Genomic DNA, 15,006 nt, shown 5'->3' on the forward strand with positions numbered 1-15,006 from the left:
CAAAAATAATACCAAAAAAATATTACTGATTAGCATTAACTAAATCATAACACTGAGATGTGTAGAAGCTCAGGTTTAAATTTATCATGCAGAATCACTCTTTTGTGTATGTTAAAGCATTGTGGTGCTCAATATTAGGTAACAGTAAGGCTTGACACCATACTACATGCCTTGAAACCCAAAGCTCAGAATTTTCAGTACAGCAGTATCTTTTTAAGGGGTAGCACAGCTATCCTGTGAATTCTCTTTCATGTTCTGATCGGCTTAAATCACATTTTTCAATGCTTCAGTGTCACATTGTTGCACAGGACCTCAGTGGCATTTCCTCAGTTGCATCTGGCATTAATCAAAGAGGACTGTAAAGGAAAAATATTGGCACACAAAGGTTCCACACCACCCTGGCTGCATATTGCCAACACTTTATCATGTGTAATGCCAAATATAACAGATTTGGCTGGCTTCTAAAACATAATTATGTGGACAACACTTCTAGGTGACTCATAACTGGTTGAAAAGGTATGTCTGAACTTCTGGAACATTGTTGCTAGAAGCAGAAGCATCAGAACTGAGCAATCTTACTTTTTGGTCATGGGAAACACAGAGGAGACTAAAACTCTGATGGTTGTCCCCTTCACTGGAACTGTGAGCACCATCTTCTCCCTTTCTCTGCATAACTCTGAGGAACAGCATGTTTTGCTCACAAATGGCACTTGAGGAAAACATCCTACCAACTTAATGTACAGAAGTAATTTGTGACTGTCTTATTTCTTTTTCAAGAGGTTTCAGGTGGTTTTTGCATGCATCTGAGGTTGTGAGGAGGGGAGGTGTGGAAGTAATTGTAATGTAAACACATGCTTCAAGAAAATTTTAAAGCTAGAAGTACTTTTAGTCGAAGGACTTATAAGTCTCAAGTAGGTCAATTAGTATAGGAAAAAGATTTAACAGAGAAGATCTGAAACAGGAGATACAAGAAGTGAGCTGAGGAAATATATGCTAGTTGTGTTTTACACAGCCCAGTTCAAAAATAAGCTTATTCATAATGCAGAACAAGTTGACTGATGCTGGAACACCACCTGAGTAAAACACCTCTACATTCTGAAAGAGAACATAATTCTGTGTCCCTGGTGTATTTCTTCATTTATAAGCTGTCTGAATTGAAAAGGCAGATGTTTTATTCTGGGAATTGACTGCAAGGGTGATTGCTTTCAGGTGAAACACTTAATAAATTAAAATTTAGGGAGCAAGATAACCCTACTTAGGGAGAAGAGCTGAAATAAGTAACTGTGAAAAGAAAAAAAAAAGCACAGTGGTTTGTGTTACATTTCTGTGCCTAATTAGATATTTAGAAGGTGGGGAGTAGAGGGCCTAATATTGATTATTTTTCTGAAAACATCTGTGCTGCGAACAAGGGCACAAATAGGAACTGAAACCATTTTGGTGTGCTATCTATAATGGTCACCTTTAAGAGCTTTATGGTTGCTTTAGATAACAAAACAATGTTCTCTCTGAATTTGCACTGCACTTTAAAGATTGTTGCAAATACAGAATTAATTGTAGTTAGATATGAAAAGTTTTTGAGGATGATCTTTGGTGGAACAGCAGCAGTCAGCAGATGTTATTTTTTTCCTAAACATAAACATTGCCCACAAAAGAGAATATTAAATACTGACCCTCAGGAAATTGCTTGAGCCAAGTGTTTTATATCAAATTCAAAAAAGAAACACATAAATACTTTTTCAGTCTTGGCTACTCAGATAAACTTTGCATATTCCTTGTTGGGTTTTTGGGGGGGGTTTTTGGAGCAGGCAAAAGGGGGTTTTTGCATAGATATTTCAGAACATTCATTCACAGGTGTATCTATATGTATTTTAGACCAAATAAACATTTGGAAGTTAAGTAAATTCTCATTTCAGGACACAAAACCATCACTTGACATGATCCAGAACAAATTAGGCAACTGAGAACTGGTGCTTCAATCTGCATAAAGAGAGGGTGTTCTGATTCTTCTGAAATTTCTCCCAAACCAGAGAATTGTAAATTTGAGCAATTAAAATGTCTGTATACATTCATTAAGACTTCAAATTATATACCAAGTTACAGTCATACAGTCCATTAGTGCTTCAAGGGATCTTAGGTTGATTACTGTAGCAAAGAATGGAACACCTGAGCACTGGGATACAGACATTTTATCACTGACATGCCAGAGTATAAAAGTGGGAAAAAATGAGAGCTTTTAGTAAACTCATAATAACAAAATAAAAGCCTTCTTCATGCAATTTTCTCTTTTTTCACCATTTTCTTTTTCAAAATCACTGGAATTTACAGTTGTCTTCTCTGGATACAATTGTTCATTTTCGTAGGTTGTTTCAGATTTTGGGGGTTTTTCTCAGTATTCTAAAAAGACATAAAAGCCACATAAAGTCATATTTTTACTGATATTGGAACATATTATACATATATTTTTTATGTTTCATTTAATAAACTGACTATTAGGCCTCAGCATTCCTGTAATTAGATTCCATAATCATTAGATTTATAAACCTGTTGATGATGACGTTGATGGTGGTGGTATTATTGTTGTTGTTGTTGTTGTTGCTGTTGTTTGTTTATGTCTACAAAATTGTATAGCCTTCCTTTTTGTTGAGCTGCATTGGAAATAACAAATGGGACAGAATGGAAGGCAAAATTTGATTGCAGTAGAAATAAAGGTGACAAAACTACCCATGCTTTCTTTACTTAGAAATAAGTCTATGAAAAATTCATAGAAGAAAAAAGGCTACTCTGGTACTCAGACACATATTTCTTTTCCTCAATTTATTCCTGTTGCAGGTAGAAACTATTCATATATTGACAAACTTCCTGCATCTTGAAAAGCTAATAATATTGTAGAATTGAATTTGGAATTGCAGCTTTCAAATATTTCTTAAGTTTAATAAACCCACAGGGACTGTTTTACTTGAAGGACTTTAAACAAAAAATTCCTGGTTTATTTTTAACTTCTACCAAACCCTATATCTCTAGTAGATTAAAAGCTACTTAATTTTGTCAAAATTAGTCATCTTTCAATGCAAGTCTTTTGCTCTGAACGTTTAGATACCATAACTAGATACAAGTAAAATAAATCTTCTTTCAACACATTATCTACTTTTGCCAAATTCTATTGCCTAAAACACCTTTTTTTGCTAACGCTGGTGTATCTATGAAAGGTATCACTGGCTGTAGACTGCCAATAAAATTTTGTCATAGAATATATTTTATGAAAAAACAGCTTGGGAGACTCAGAAATAGAGAGTTCCTTTCACAAATTACAGCTCTCCTCAAAAATTATACATATGAGATGATAACTCTTGAAAATTTTTTCTTCTCTAATTTACAATAAAGAAACCATTTGTTACTAAAATCTGTTGACCTCATATTACATTTTCCTACAAAAATTCCTCCATTCTGCTCCCCCTACCCTGCCCAGCCTCCAAATTCTTCTGTTATGCTAAGTGAAAAATAACCTTTTGGGGGATCTGGGGGGTTTTTTTGTTTGGGTTTTTTTTTTTTTGCAAGAAAGTGACAAGACATCAATGCCTGTCAAGAGAAACAATCTCGTCAAAAATTCCTTCTTGTCTTGAATTAAGCAGGAACAGTTTCCATGCTTTTACAGGAATTTCACCCTAGAAATGCAACTACCAGACTGGTGAAGAATGGAACAACATATAGCCCATGTCCAGCAGACCTAGTACATTAAATAAGATTAACAGGGTTCATCTGGAGGTTTTCTGGTCCAGTTCCCTACTCAAAGGAGGGATAAATATGAAATTAGATAAGCATTTTCAAAGTTTGATTCAACTTCAAAGTTATAGACCCCCCACAGTTTTGAAACAGACAAAAGAGAATGCATTCCATTGTTTCCTGCAGAACTAATACAGTCTGGCTTTGCTGCCTTTCGTCTCTAACTGATGACTCCTAGAAGCTTTCCCCAGTTTGGTTGGTGACAATATGTATTTATTGATGTTAATGTGATGAATTTAGAAAGATTTGTTTTTTAGTATTTTGCCCTATGACTTATATTATTTACTATGAAAAAAAGAATCTTCTTTGATTTCAACTTTAAAATTTCATTGTCTTTCCACTTCAATACACTTTCAGTATGAGCCTTAAGAATGATTCAACACTTGCTGTCCACAAACCACTTTCCATTCAACAACTGATATCAAAATTAAATCAAAATGAAGCCAATACTGAAACTGTTTTGCTGGAGACTTAATCAGTTTTGTCTGTACAAGTGAGATCACATAGACTAATTAATAAAGTTTATAATACTTGTACCAGACATGGATCATGTTCCTTGTGTGTGGCTGGATAAAATTTTACTTAGGACACTTTCAACCTCAGATAAAAATTCTTTCTGTAAATGACTAGCAATGTATGATTGATGACCTTTTACTCAGCTACTATTCCAAAAACTAATTAAAATATATTCTTGAATAACTTTAAATATATTAAGGAAAATTAAAATTTTCAATAATAAAATATAATGCGTTTCTTTTATTTCTTGCACAGGCCAGTGTAAAGTGCCTATAAGTTTAAGAAAATTATACTCTTAGAATGAATGGATATAAGAAAACATAAAAGTCTTAACTCTTAAAAAATTCCATAAAAATTTCTGACTTTCTTTCATCCCAGCTCATAAGCATATGCAAAAATTAAATTACTACAATGGGATAAATTTCATCATTTATGAACAGTGTAATCAATTTAAACTGCTCAAAGTTTAAATTGAGATCAAGCCTGAAGTACCTGTATTTTGAATGACAAAGTCAGAATCTAAAAAAAAAACTTCATGAATGGAGGAATGGTCTGGTGTCTGACGGAATGTGATGAAAGTGGTAACATGTAAATGTGACAAATAGAGGGGCAGTCAAATAAATGTCAAAAGATTGCAGACCTACAAAAAAAAGGTACATGGCTGTAGAGTAGATCCCAGAATTAATAAAGACCATCCATGTAACACTGCTGCAAGACAGTAAAGACAAACATAAGTTGCAGATATATCATATCAGCCAGAAAGCCCAGAGAAAGACATGAGACAACCTTTTGCATATATATAATTATATGTGGTTTAATGAGCCAATATCAATGTCAATATAAGGAACTCAACTTGAAGAGTCCACCAAGAATAAAAAAAGAGTCATGATATAATAGTTTTTTAGCCTTTTAGAAGTTAGTGAAAAAAAATGTCATGGTCACTTGCTCCTATATATGGGCAGAGATGGACTAAATGCCCTCTTTTAATTTTTTTGAAAACCTTTTCAGACATCCTGTCTCATATCAGCCTACAATATTCCTATAACTCTCCTGAGGCAGAATTGTGATACTTACAATTGGAAAGCAGAGGTCATTTTATAGACAGCAGCCTTCCTCTATGTTCATTCAGTTTTTTCACTGTTTTATAACCATAGGGGTTTGAAACGTGTGAAATCTTCCAAAAGTCCCTCTGGTCTGTATGACTTGAATTCAGCTTGAGCAATATTCTAAGTCATTTACCATGGCTGTCTTTATCACAGTTAATCTTAAGTATATAATTTTGCAAATTCTCCTGCAAATTATTTGTCATTTTCCCAACTACTTCTTTAAAAGCTATTTTGTATAAGGTTTCATTAGAGACTACTGATGCAAGACACTGGGATCATTTCAAATTCACAGCCATCCTAATTAAGAGAGACTCAATTAAACCTGAGTCTCTGTATGTTAAATGGAATATCTTGAATTCCCTAATCAATTATTTAAATTTTAACCTTATGTCCTCTATCGCTTCTATTTACTCCTATTTAGTGTTTTTCTTACCCTATTGTTTCATTCTTTTACTAAGTGCTGTGTGTGTGACATTTACCTCGCATTTATTCACAAAGTGCTTAAAGTTCATTATTGACTATGCATAATCAATGTATGCTAATTCTCTTTACTTCTGTTTCTGTCATTATTGCATTTTAAATTATATAAACAAGAGCTCAACATCTACAAACTAAGGCTTTAGGAAAATGCATCATCTTGGAAAAAAGTCAGCCCCTCTAAATGTATGCTCTTTCCTAGAGGAAAATAAAAGATGGAAACAGGCTAGGGCATTTGTTAAAGACAACATTTTTCTTTCAGATCTACATGGCTGATCTTAACTCCATTACCCTGCTCACCTCTTCTGCACAGATCTCTGAGCATGAAAGATATACAGAACAGACTATCAAAGGTGAGATCTGCTTGGTAAGATCTGAAAAAAGAATATTGCTTTAAACTGACTGTCCAAAGCTTCAAGATCCAAATATGAAATAAAGCTCCATTTTAAGTAAGCTAGGAAAACATTTCCCACTTATGGCTTACCAAAACCAAACACTGACACATTCTTCAGTATTCTGAACAAGTGGAAAATTCTTCAATATTCCTAAAGAGTATATAGGCCTTTTTCTTTTCCTGTACTCAAGCTCTGCCACCCAAAGCTAAATGGACCAGCTGCAAAGGTTTTGCTGTCAGAACTACCTCTAAAAAAAGACCAAGAATAACCAAGTCCTGTTTCAAATTGTTACCATGTCTCAGCAAATACGAATGTTAGATTCCTCACAGAAAAACATTGCAGCATCTTACAGTCTCAACCATAAGATTTAGAAGTCCTGTAGTTGCTATAACACCACCATTCAACCTCCTCCTCTTTATCCCTTTTGCACTCATATGCAAAAGAAAAACCTAATCGTGTGATTCTCATGCATATATACAGAGGGAGGGCAGTTGCAGGCAGAAAAGACCCATCAGTCATGATGCTGTGACATCTTTCTACAGCGCTGAATGAGGAGCTGAATGGTCAGTACGTAGACTGTGAAGTGAAGACCCTCTGTCACTCTAAATTATGTTTTGACTGAAGAGATTTAAGTTCAGAAATGACCAGATGATGATGTATGTCACATATCACACTTATAAGTCAAGAATTCTATTGCACAGCCCACGTGGGGCAAATAATACAAAAAAAGATCTTGAAAGGATAAAATTTTCCTCAGAAATGCCAGTATTTATGGCTCCTGTTTCAAAACACATCAAATGCTGAAACCTTGGCAATTTTTTTCATAAATTTTGATAGATTTTCTAGCTGTCTATTGCTTTAAAATAAGTCAAAAGTCAATTAGTCCTCTATTTAGACTTGCAATTTTAGGAGCCATTGCTTAAGTACCTGATACCAGCTTTTTACTTTGGTGTAGAAGTAGATAAGTGGGAATTCATAACACTTCCACATGGTGATTTTAAGATCTTGGGCTTTGGTCTGTAAACTGAAAGGACTCCTTTTTTCCCATTCATTTGCATTACCAGTAAAAAGTGGGAAAAGACATTTTAACAGTGTTGTCTGTTGAATGAATGCCATACATTTAATCAATTTCTCAGTACGACTCATGAGTATCACTGAAACATATTTTGAAGGAGAATGGGACATTGCAGCAGCAATAAGACTGATGAATGCTGACCCCTGAATTCATGATGAAAAGTAATTTGGAATCTTTATTAGTTAGGTTGGGAAAGTGAATATTTTTTAGGGATTATTTTGTTTTTCAAAATCTCATTGACAGAGCTAATTTTAAAGTCTCTCTTTCGGGAAGGTTTTCCAATGAAAAATGAAGATCCATGTCTCCAAGGACTGTAGAGATACTAAGCTTAAAAAACTAAACTATTGCCTTCCAAAAAATGGAATAAAAGAGCATATCTTATCAGATAAGATGCTGTTACCTTGTGAATATACAAAAATAGGCATAAAATTGTAAATATAGAACTCAGTGTTACTGACATACTGGCCATGCTGCTTCTGCCAATCCCATACTAGAAGAACAGACGTGGTAGCACAGAAGAAGCAAGAATACATTCCACAAAATAAAATGTCATAATCATATGCAGGTCTCAAAATTAACTGCTTTTTCATGTCAATTTTAATTGTCAAAATCTTCCAACATTACCTTTGAGAAAATTGTTTTAAACTAACATGATAAAAAAGCACAGCTTTATGTTCTTAAAAGAATGTGTCACAGTGCCTAATTCTGATATGGGAGTAGGCTTGAATAAAACATTTGCACTTATAAGTGTAAAGTATAAGCAAAGTAAAGATACAAAACTACTTCTCCATTACAAATTGTATTGTGTTTTTATATAACACAATCTAATTTATAAAGTCCCTTGTCACAGAAGCTTATCAAGGCACTTCACACCCTGAAAGGAATTATACATCAGCTCAGTAAAAAGCCATCTTTAAAAGTGCCTTTAATCTTATTTTAAAACATTTAGCTAGGGAATGAAATAAATGGCTTGTAATGCACTCAGACCCAGCAGTCTCGCATATATTTATCTTTTGAATGCAGAATTCTCAATAAGGGTGAATGCAATAGAGCAACTTCGGTATCACAGTATTTGTTCAAGTTCTCTGCTGAATATCATGAATTAGTCCCTCTTTCCTTTCTGTTGACCTTATGTTCATTTATTGCTACATAAGGTCAAAGACTGACATCCCAGAGCAGACTAAAGCCTTTTTAGTTCTTCCTGGAGTAAATCCCAAGTCTGTCAGCATCATTGTCTGCATCCTCCAAGCTCCATCAACCTTCTTTCAGAAGGGTCAACCTAATGTGCAAAATGGAGTGTGGGTAATCCTGTGTTCAAGCTACATTTAGTCATTAGTCTTTGCTAGGCTATTGAACAGCATGCCAGTTGTGCCACTTGTTTTTGTTGAGGCTTATTACCTGGAAATCAAACAGACCACACAGGTAAAATCTTGGCTCAAGTGAAATTCATCTCTTTTGCCTGAGTGTTTCTGCTACCCTTTACTGAGTGAGTGTTATTACTGATATTCTGCTTTTTATGATGTGTGTTTACTTGGCAGTGCAGTGTGAAATTCCCACACAGGTTTGGAGGTGAGTGCAGTCCAGCCACAGTGTTCCATCTGTGCCAGCTCAGTCAACAATGCTCCACTGCACTTCCCCGTGGGGAAAAGGGGTTGATGCTCTGTTCCACACTGCCGTGGCTAAAACCTGGGTATGTGAACGAGCCTGTCTGAGGTGATCTGCAGTAGCACTGTGCCATACTGCAGTCTGCCAAGCTGATAAGCCCACAGTCTTGACTGCCATCCACCCACACATCTTTGCCTTCCTCCTGTTGGGGAGTAAATAGTAATATAGACTGTTGTGAAGTGTCCATCAAAATCACTTAAAAAAAAATGGTTCCATATGTTCCATTCTCTTTTTATGGCTAACTGAGACATTCTTTCTTACAAGGACCTAAAAGCAAGAGTAGTGCAATTCTATTAAAACAAAAAGCTAAGTTATGCTAAAGAGACCTGAACTCATGTTTCTGAAAGCCTGAAGAAACTGGGTACTGGAGCAGTGTCCAGGTATATGTGCAAGGTCCTAATGCCCTACATTAGGAGCATCCACTGAGACATGCTAGATCACAGAGGTAACTCTATCTGTGAGGGTAATTCTGGCCATGCAACACATTGCAGCACCAGTTTTTTCCTGGTAGCTAGAAAAGTCAGGATGTTACACAGCACAGAGAACTAGGGTGGAGATGTTAGAATTGGACCAAGACATCACCTGTGGTATAAATACCTCATCAGTGCAGTGCTGTACACTGTCTGTGACCCAGCACTGAAGCACCCTTCCTAGCTTTATAACCAGATTTTTAACATGGCAGTGATCCATGTGCCTTAGACACAGTTAGAAGCTGGTATAAGACCTGTTTCTGTGGCTCTGTGCTTTTCTTACATGTCAGCTTTTGGTGATAAATTTCAGGGATGCAGCAACACTTGCAGGGTCTCATTTACAGGGAGGGAATGAGCCTCCTGAATCCAGAGATGATGGACATTTCAAATTGTGTAGCCATTCCAAACATTTTTCTCCTCTGCACACTGACAGAATTTCATCAGGCTGTTTTTTCTCTCTTATGCAAATCCCATCATTTCAGGATCAAACCCTTTTAATAGCACGTGAAAACAATATATGAGCATCTCCCTCCTTTCAGCATAGGGAGAAAGAGAAGTGAGTATCAGTTACCTGTCATAGGCACTTGTCACCTCTGTTCCCATCACAACAGTGCCAAGTGAGCTGCATTTAAAAAATTCTTGTATTTTACAATTTTTTTGCTTAGTCAATGTCTAACGTTTTCTTCCACTTATTTTGCATAGCTATTTATTCTTATCTCCATTTGGTTTGAACCTGCATATCTCTTTCATACTCACCCCTTTTGTTTTCCTTGCTTCATCTCATTCTGCATTTCCTTGCATTTTGTAAGTCTTGTTGTTATCATTGTCTGTAGAGTTGCTGATGCTCGACTTTTCCCTTAATTTGAGATGAACAGAGGAAAATGAATTATGTTCGATGTTGAACATATGCACACAATAAACACCCAACTTTTAAAAGATGTCATGGAAGCATCTGCTATGTTATATTTTTATGATGGGTATAAAACTAAAATAATTGGTATTTACTTTTTATTTTCATCTTCAGATGTCATTTCTGCCCACCCCCTCTATTCCCACTTAAAAATGTAGCACTACATTAAAGTTAAATTGGCATTAAAAAAGTCAATTTCAAAGCTTTTTTTTTTAATCCTGAAATTGAAACATTCCCAAAGTAAAAATAATCTTAACTACTGCAAAGTTTTATGCCCCCTCTTGCACTCTACACTCATTACTGACTACAGCTTAAAATCTGTGATCATTAAGGCCTTTACTACCTGTTGGTGTGCATACAAGTGAAAGGCTTTTGTGTCTGACTACTTAAACTGAACTGACACACCTAATAAAACAGGCATTTAAAACTCAGTAAAGGGGTTTTTGGCACCCCAAGAAGCGAGTGGGATCATAACATAATTAAAATACACAGAAGGCAACTCTGAGTCAGCAAGTCAGCTACAGGACTTGGTACCTATAACTTGATTACTCCTGAAAGCTGATAAAAATCAGAAATAGTGATTGCCCACCACAGGCATAAGATATCCTGGCTGCTTTAGAAACATAATCACTGTGTTGCAGGAGGTCTAATCAACAGCTACCTATAATCTCTGTGATAGCTGCAAAAACGTGTTAATGAAATATTCATGCAGGTAACAGTCATAGGCATAAAACATCATAACCAGCTCCTTTTAGTAATGAATGCTTTATTGGACCATCCTGTTCCAGCTTATTTTCCTACAAAAGCAATGTAGGTTCAGTTGCTGATTCTTCCTAGACACTGTGAGCAACAACTCAATGAAAATATCAATGTTGAGTCAAATTCTGGAAGAAGCAAGGATCAGATGCTGGAGCCTGTTGCACCTAGAGAAGATCGCACAATTTAGTGCCAGAATGCAATTCACATTTTAGAGATAGCTCCTTTTGTTTATAATATATTGGCAAATTTCTTATTTTGGAAAGGCAGAAAATTTTATATATATGTGGTTCATTTTGCTCCTACTTAAATGACTCAGGAAACTACCAAAGAGGAAGCATGTTGTTTAGCAGAGGCATTAGGCTGACCTGACAACTACCTCTAAGTCTTAGAAAGTTGATTAATCTCTCTGCATCTCATTTCAGGACAATAAAGAAGGCAGTAATTCCTTTCTGCTTTGCTTACAGACAGAATTAACATTCATTAACATGAAGTGCATTTGTATATATATATTTTGCAAGGTACATTAAATATCTGTGAAACATATATATAAAATAAAGCAATATGGTATTGTCTAATTATGAGACTTCAGCTGGCATGACACCAGACAAAAAGTATAAAAACCTCCAGATTTTTATTAAGAATCAAGAATCCCACCCATCTCAATACCGTGAAAGATTCCTAAAAGGCGTAAGAAAATCAGAAAATTAGGGAGCTATTTGGAAAATACAGCCCATAATCAGTTTAACTAGGATAGAGATTATTTTGTGTAGAACAATCAAAATCTTTGCTTATATAACATTGTATATGAACCTTTATGCCATTTTCCTTTGATTAGAACATTAAACTTATTATCTTTAAAGCCTGAAGTGATCACTTACTTAATAGAAAGTATTTAATTTTCAACTGCTTTTTGAATTTCATTTGCCAATTCAGTTCCATTAAAACTTTTCGTGTATATTAAATGAGGCAGTGTGGAAAATATTTTTAAAACCAGTCATATTCTGCATTAAATGTCCAGTGATAATGTCAGATATGATTTCAAATATACTTCTTGACTCATGATTTAGCCACCCACAGTTCTACTGTCATTTCAATAGCTTTACCAGAATAATAGCAGGAGATTGATCTGCTACCCAAAAGAAAATCTAAAATTCCCTTAGAGCATCTTAAAATATAAAATACCAAACTTAGCTGAGAAGAAGGAAAAGACAGATCCAAGAAATAAATTCAGATGCTCCAAGTAAAATTTGCAACCTTGCTCAAAACACCCTGCTCAGCTACTGCCTGCTCTGGAGACACTTACGTCTGATAGATACTCACCATTAAAAGTTCTCAGGCTACCTAGAGCTACCTAGAGTTGTGCCCAGGAGTGTTTCAAGTCACTGCAACCATAAATCACGGGCTCCCAGTCCAGGAGGGCTCTGGCTGCCAGAATGCAGTACATCTCTTCTAGCCACGTCAGCGCTACTGCAAATGCACCACAGAGGAGCTCCAAAGAGGCAGACTTGTTAAGCATATGCAGAGCAGATCAGGCTGAACCTGAGATCAGGACCAAGACCTTGCTCTACATCAGGGTCACAGCCGGAGCAAACTCGTGGCAGTGATGACACAGAGCTGCTGCAGATACCCAGGCACCCCGACACCCCTCTGACTCTGCCACGCTCCAGCAGGAGCTGTGCTGGGGAGCTCAGAGCAAGTCTCACACTCCATATTTCAGGATTCACAGATGAAGTAGCAATGAACTCCTCTTCTGCTCAGGAATCTGCTTGACGTGATGAGTCTGCTCTGAAAATATTTACCACAGTTTATCAGAGTGAGCATTATATACAACACAGAAGACAGGCACAGGTGGCACTTCAGCTCTTTACCATAAGCTACTGTTTTGTGCCACAGTGCAGAATGGGTTGGTAAAATTCCTTTTTTTCCCAAATCAGCTGTCTTCACCTGCTGGTGAATTCCTAAAAGCTAGTTATATAGGTTTAGGTTTATTGATATACTTACCTTAATTGCTCCCCTTTCTCTTCCAGAAGACTCTGAATTATTAGTGTGCCAAGCATAACTCCAGCAGGAGAAGCTGGTCTTATCTGCATGCAAAAGAGCTGCCAGAATGGAAGTTGTACCCTTCCCAAGGATTTGTGGGTTTGTCTGTCCTCAGGCAAATAAGGAGTCTCAATTTGCTATATTCTGAGTGATGTAAATAGTTGGTACACCAGCTAATAAAAGAGCCTTCACTGTTATAATTACCTCTTTGGACACGTATGCCATCCAATTAAAAAAAAAATTTATACAGATGAAAAACGAGTTCCAGACTAAATCCCAAGAGCTGTAACTCAGAAGATCCCTGCTGGCCTGCCAATAGTTTTAGCCTATATTCTGAAAGCCCCTGTTTCTCAGAAGACATGGATTAACAGGCAAAGCTGCAGCATCCAAGGGCACTGAAAACAGCAGGTCTCTCTGTTGGTGTCCTGCAACAAACACAGATAAATTCAGATGTTCATGCACTTATCTCTGTTCAAAAGCCGACATATGTCCTGTCTCTAGTCTTCAATCCTGATCTGTATTTATATCAGGAGCTAGTTTGGGCAATTTAAAAAAGCTCTTTGGACAATTAGCTCTTTTTAATATAGTTAATCTTTGAAAAAATTATCTGGAATCAGAATTTTCAACACTCTCCAGAAAAAAAATCTCAATATTGTCCACTGGTAATATGATAATATGAATAAAATAATCACCATATTTTGCTTTTAGCAAAGCACCATACAAGAGTCAACTAATTATTGTTAATTTAAAAATTATCTTCAATCTGCCTCTTTTCTAGATGCGTGAGAACCAGTCATCTGATTTTATAATGATGAAATTATAAAAATGTTTTCAAAGAATATATGAAGTAACAGGGCATAAAATACTGAAAGAGGTGTAAGAGCGGTTAATTATGTTGTATAATATATTATGTAGTTCAAGTATAATATATTATGTAGGATCAAGGAGAATCTCCACATGAATGGAGATTCAGTATTTTATTATCTTCAAAACCTTTCTGCTTACACTGTCAGCACAGTAGCCTGAAAAGATTTAGTCTGTAAGGAGGCAATTTTATGTCATGATAACCAGGGGTTGTGGAAGCAACCTCTGTCCACAGCACGTTATGGGGATGCAGAACAATGCTGTTTGGGAGTATAGGCTCTAAAAAATTATCCTTTTAGTTCTGAAGTAACTGAGTAATCAATATTTCACAATTTTATGGGCAGTCTAGGAACTTAGGACATCTGATATATGGCTCATATGTGACATGTATTTTCATAAGTCATTATGACATGAATAATAGATTTTATGTATTTGAGATTAGATATGTGGCAAGTGTGGAAATATTATTTTTCTGATATGTCAGTGTAGAATTAAACTAGTTGTCAGTCAAGTCCCAAACATCTTTTTTACTCAAACCAAAATAACATATTCCAAATAAATAGAAATAGAAATATTGAAGTAGACAACAACAGCAAAAAGAAGGGGGTTGTGTTTGCTTCATCTATTCCAAAATGCATTCTGGATGTTTTCATAAATTACTATTTTGGAAAAAAATAAGTAACCATGCAAGATACATAAATGAATATGGAACTATCTTTCAGCAGTCAGTCCATCAGCTGCAGATACTTTGGATGTATTAAATTTGGGGGGGGGGGAGGAAGGGGGAGAGCTCTTCTACCCCCTGTGCTTTTCAAGTACCTGTGAAGTGTTTCCATTCAAACTAACAGGGGTCTGTGAGCACCCATTTGTCCTGTCAGAGGTATTTAATGGAAGAGTTTAAAGATCTAGATGTATCTAGAGGGCCACAGATTTCTCTGACTGCTTAGAA

At 36.0% G+C, this 15,006-nt stretch overlaps 1 long non-coding RNA gene across 1 annotated transcript; it reads right to left on the minus strand.

Annotated features, from left to right (window-relative positions):
* Positions 1-2,280: 2,280 nt before the first annotated feature.
* LOC146441822 (uncharacterized) lies at positions 2,281-12,632 on the minus strand. Its single transcript, XR_014849532.1, has 3 exons — positions 12,474-12,632; positions 10,241-10,340; positions 2,281-2,394 (listed from the first exon to the last, which is right to left on the minus strand). It is a non-coding gene; the product is annotated as an uncharacterized LOC146441822 (long non-coding RNA).
* Between the last annotated feature and the right edge of the window lie 2,374 nt (positions 12,633-15,006).

The sequence above is a fragment of the Lichenostomus cassidix genome, chromosome 2 (genome assembly GCF_008360975.1).
Source record: "Lichenostomus cassidix isolate B80296 chromosome 2, HeHo_3.0, whole genome shotgun sequence".
Lineage (NCBI taxonomy): Eukaryota > Metazoa > Chordata > Aves > Passeriformes > Meliphagidae > Lichenostomus > Lichenostomus cassidix.